Below are 6000 nucleotides of genomic sequence, written 5' to 3' on the forward strand. Positions count from 1 at the left end.
CCTTCCAAAACATGCTAAAGAACGCAAAACTATCGTTAGATCACATGTGTTAACATCAGCTTGTTATTGTCTCCCTGGTCAGACGTAACAATTGTCAGACAGGTTAAAACAACAAACTATCTGGTTGACTGCACAGCTACCTGTTGACGTAGTATACCCACATCACCTACTTTTCCTGCGTAACCTTCATCTACATCACCATCCTTAATATATTGAGCAGAGAGCACAGGAGGCCCTACAGCTGTAACCACTGAACCGTGGCGTCTCTCTGCTCCCAAGTTCCCACGTGGGGGTGTCCTTCTCTACCTCTTCTATTAATCTTAAAACATCTAACAAGCTCAACGCATGCATCTTTTTATTAAAATGTGATGTTATACATAATCATAAGAGTATTTTTATGTATTATTCAACCAACCAGTCATGACATACCCACATCGCCTAATTAATTTTCCGTACCTATCGAGTATAAAATACATAAAATGGGAGGACGCCTTGTTAACTAATGGGAGTGAGCCTTGCAGGGAGTACCCTCACTCTCACAAACACACGTATTGAGGAGAAGCGGCCGTGTTTGTCGGGGATTTTTCTGGCTTTGCTAAATAAATCGTACATAAACATGTAAAATATTTTGATTTGATTCTGTAACTACCCACATTATGACATTGAGACCATTTTGATTTATCGAGTAAAATACGATTGAATAGTTTTGAGTTTGAATCTTGCCACTTTAGCGCTCTATCTTTTTAAATGGGGCGTGCATACTAATATTTAGGTGGTTTTTAGTATTCCATCTATTTGTTTAAATTAACTGATTTACCTGTTTTTGATTTGTTTGGGTTTTTTATTGCAAGTGGCCCAGCGAGTGAGTCTGCTTTGATACCTGTAAATTTATTCTGACGTTTGACGAGCGGGACGTAAACAAGAACATATATGGAGCCCCTGCATCAATACGTATTAAAGTGTTTGAAACAGTATTCTAGACCATTATTTGTACACAACTGATGAAATGTACCTGAAAGATCAAGGTTCATAAGAACGTACAGGGCACATTTCTCCTACCCCATTTAAGAATGTCCATTTCTGATTGGTTCACGTGGCCTTGCGCGGGAGAATAGATCATTAAGTTTTACCCCGCCACGTGGGAAAAGCCTGCATCCAGTCAGTGAACTGTAAAGCAGTGGTTCGAATCGACTATAGTTAGTACCATGTTAATATAATACATGGTTTCAGCTTGTTTTGATGCTCTATTTACATAAAGTGATATTTAAACATTCGTTATGGTAAATACGGTGTAGCAATGTGATGAAGAGTATGCGGGTTTTCTTCATCCCATTCCATCCACCGATGAGAATGGTGGTATCCTCTTTTGGTTCACACCCGGATTGTCGATTGTTTTATCAAATACACAACAGGACTGTCGAAAAGCAGTGGAGTATGACAGTGCTCAACACTGTTCTAATGACACCCGGAGCGTCGACTACCTTGGAGAACTTGTGCCCGAGAACGCCCGAGAATAGCAGAAGACTCGTCTCTACGCTAATTAACGAGCTAAAACACATACACAAAGACTTCGGTGAAAGAATGAGCTGTGGAGCCAATTCCTGAATGATAGTCGTCGCACGAACAGTAGTCGAGAAAGTTGGCGTCATCGTGAATCGAGGGTCTGTGAGCAATGTAAACTGCATATTGTGAGACAGTGGCCACAATAAAGAATAAAGAAGAACTTGACAGAAGGCTTCAGCGTCTCAACGAGCAGCTCCAAAGACAAGAGATTTCCGTAATGAGCTGTGCTCATCAGACTGTCTGCCTCGCTCATAGTGACCACATTACTGTACTTTATAACGTATTTGGTTTTCCTTCATGTCCGGAGCGTCGAACGCCATAGAGTTGACACCTGATTACCTCCTTACGTAATACCCGAAACATCGAATTTACAAAAATTTCAATTCAATTTTAGACAGCCCAGGCAAGTCGTTTGATTAAGGAGTAAGAGGATTTGGAGGCATGGTCGACTAGATTTCTTTGTTTAACTAATCCCACACGGCCTTCACCAATAGAGGGAATGATTTCTGTTCAGTTATGACATTGCTGTTCTCCATTTGTCTCTATTTTCTCGACACATCTCCATGCTGTTGTATTTTTGTGTGTTTTGTAACTCTGATTGGGACTGGTGAACAAGCTTTACAGTACCTCACCCATACAGCATATAATACAAAATATAAATGAAGCATGTGTCGTCATCCATATGAACTATCATATAATAACATATGCATACATATCATTACATCAAATACATCTATCATATAAGTAAACATGAAAAATAGAATTATGGTTTGTTGTGTCTGACTAGCTCTTTGTAGAAACACTGAACATTTGTGAGAAGGTTTTTGACAAGTTAATTACTTTCCTGTTAAAAAATTAAAAATCAAGCTTTGTGTTTTATGATAAAATCGTGGACGGATTCACCTATTTTCTGGTTTTTACAGTGAATAAGTTTTTTTCCGATCACCGAAGTCATCATAGACCACAATGAGAAAAGGTCGATCTTCAAGCAGTAAGGAAGACCATGATAGCGTATGGAGTACGTGTGTCTTGGTCATCTCCTCCGTTACCCCCTCCCCGAATCCATGCCCCACTAGGGCGTGTAGGACTTGTCTCGGTGGATAAAATGGGACTCCGATAACCCCATATACCCCTAATCACAATGCTATAATTTGTCGTTTTTGTGTATCCGGTTTTGTGTATTCTGTAATATTGTATAGTACTAGTGAAGTGTTAATCAAAGCAATATTTTGCTTGCTAAACGAACCACATTCTTTGAGAATCAAAATATGTTTTAAGCATATTTCCAAAATTGAAATGCAGCATGCACACAATAACTAAATTGGAAGGAATATCGTGCCGGACAAGGTTTTCCAGAGCACCTACACATAAATGTCAATGTCTTTCAAAGACTAATATGTGCAGATCTTGCAAAAGGACAAAGCAGGTATGCTTGACAAAGTTCTTGCAAAGGAGCTTTATACACAACACCAAAACCAACCGGTCAGCTCGACGCCTTATAAAACAATCACGATTTCCTTTGAATGTGAGATATTTGGCTGCGCGTCTTGCGCAATCAGTCTTTTTCATCCATATACACTCACGAACACCTGTTCATTTCAAAGCTGGTGTCCCCTAATGACCTAATGTGATCCATGGATGAATTTTGTATATGACAAGTAAAATACACTTGAAAGCGGCAGCTGTTATACTCCAATAAACAAGACCAGCGGACGAGACATGACTTTTTCGGCGCAAATTGTCGTAGGCGCTTTGCGGAAATTACGTAAGTGAACGCGGAAGAAACAGAAAGCGTCATCGTTCCGCTCAGTTTCCATTGTCTTTGCGAGTTATGCTGAGATACTCAACAAACTGAGATAAAAGTCAAAATGATGAAAAAGTGGAAATCAGTGTGTGGATTAGAACTTGAAAATCACTCATGAAGTCTCTGACAAAGTAATATCTGTTCAGGTCATGATCATTTGGAAAAAAATACGAAAGTTCTATGGATATACAACTTCTTATAAGGTAAGCAGCATTTCGGCGTAGCTGTTAAACTCGTTATCAAGAAAGGGATATCTTACAGGTAGTCCTGTAAGTTAAACCTTTGTTTTGGGTCGAGGTCAAAATCGTTTGGAGTAGTGACAACGGTGTTGTTTTATGGGATTAGACACGGATTTTCTATAAAAAAGTAAAATGTGTGTCCTCAGGAAACGAAATAAGACACGTGTACCAGAATGTAAGTGAATCGATGTTAGCGAGTTCAATCAGTGACTTCAGTTAATAAAATGGGCTTTCAATTCACTCCTTCCAGTAGTAATGAGTTATTTAGTTTCTTGGTAAAATTGCTTGCAAGGTGAATGTTGAAAATGACAGTTTTCAGGATCATTTTAACAACTTCAGTTATGGCTTCAGTAAAGCTGCTATGCTTCACGTTTCGTCCTACTTATTTTACGGGAAGATACCTTGGTGTAAACAGCTATATGTTCATTTTGAGAACTGGTAAAAAGGGAGAATATATCTCGTGAAAATGAATTTTGAAAGACTGCAGATCAACAGTTCCAGTTGTCTCAACAACATAATTTCTAAAATACTTAGAGACCACAATCACGGAAGCCAAAGTAAATATGTTCGAGTGTAGCAAAAATAGTGAAAATGTATTTAAAAAATAGAAAAGTAAACGCAAAGTCAATCTTGATTACATTACGTATTCCTCATAGCCCGATATAATGATTACACATTAATAGTATGGATACGTTAATCTATAGTTTAAACTAATCTCCTTAAGTAATCGGGACTGGATTGTCAAGCATAAACATACATATCAATGCCGCTCCATACCAATAATATAATTACATAACATACATGATAACAACACTTCGTGTTCCGCTCGTCAAACGTCAGAATAAATTTACAGTTATCAAAGCAGACTAACAGGCCCACTAGCAGTAAAAAACAAAACAAAAACAAATAAATTAATAAATCCAAATGAATAGATGGAATACTATATACCACCAAAATATGCACGCCCCCTTTAAAAAGGTAGAGTGCAAAAGTGGCAAACCGGTAAAATATGCCAAGATTCATATGACTCGATAAATCAAAATGGTCTCAATGTCATAATGTGGGTAGTTACAGAGTCGAAGCAAAATATTGTACATATATGTATCATGAAATAATAATTTATCAACTGAATAACACATAAAAAATACTCTTATGATATGTATAACATCACATTTGAGTAAAAAAATGCATGCGTTGAGCTTGTTAGATGTTTTAAAGATTAATGGAATAGGTAGAAAAGGACACCCCCACGTGGGAACTTGGGAGCAGAGAGACGCCACGGTTCAGTGGTTACAGCTGTAGGGCCTTCTGTGCTCTCTGCTCAATATATTAAGGGTGGTGATGTAGATGAAGGTTACGCAGGAAAAGTAGGTGATGTGGGTGTACTACGTCAACAGGCAGCTGTGCAGTCAACCAGATAGTTTGATGTTTTAACCTGTCTGACAATTGTTACGTCTGACCAGGGAGACAATAACAAGCTGATGTTTGCCCCTAATGTAGCCATCAACGGGGATATGGGTTGGATACCACCCAGTGTTAGACAATGGACAAGTGTTGCTAGGCAATGGATTCGTTTTAAACACATGCCTGACAGAATTAACAGCTTTGTTTTTAAGTGGGCTGAAGGTAAAGCGGGAATGAGTATTAGAAATTGGAATTTTAGACTTAGAAAAAAGCTCAGTGACCTTGATATGGGGTATGTTTTAAATCCATCCTATAGCCCAAGTAAAAACCTGATTTGTACAGAAGTAAAAACTAAATGTATGGAAGAGTATATTTTAAATTGGAAATATCTGTTAAATCTCGAAGAAGGCCGAAGGGGTTTAAACAAGCTAAGAACATACAGGCTTTTTAAACATGACTTTTACCCTGAACCCTTTTGTTACATGTAATATGCCTAGGTGTTACCTATCAGCTATGGCCAAATTTAGGTGTGGTGTAGCCCCAATAAGAATGGAAACTGGGCGATATGAAAACCTACCTGTTACTGATAGGAAATGTTTCAATTGTGCCGATCGTGTCGAAGACGAGTTTCATGTACTGTTTCACTGTGATGTATATAAAGATATTAGAGAAAAGCTTTTCTCGTTTTGCTATTCCCGTGATGAGGACTTTTATGATTTAACAAATACTGCAAAAATGCTGATATGTCAAAGTGCCGATATTTTTTATTATTTTGCCAAAACCTGCTTTTTAATATTACAGAGAAGGAAACGTCTTTTATACTCATAATGTTTTACCAGTTGTATGTTTTTACTACATCTTATATATGCTTATAGGTTTTACGATTTGAAACGACTACTGTCTCTCATAACTCACATTGAGTGGTTCTGTACTTTTACATATGTTTTATATCTGTTGTATATCATGTTGTACAGAAGTGAGACACAAATA

Source organism: Haliotis asinina, chromosome 10, assembly GCF_037392515.1.
Source record: "Haliotis asinina isolate JCU_RB_2024 chromosome 10, JCU_Hal_asi_v2, whole genome shotgun sequence".
In the NCBI taxonomy this organism is placed as follows: Eukaryota; Metazoa; Mollusca; class Gastropoda; order Lepetellida; family Haliotidae; genus Haliotis; species Haliotis asinina.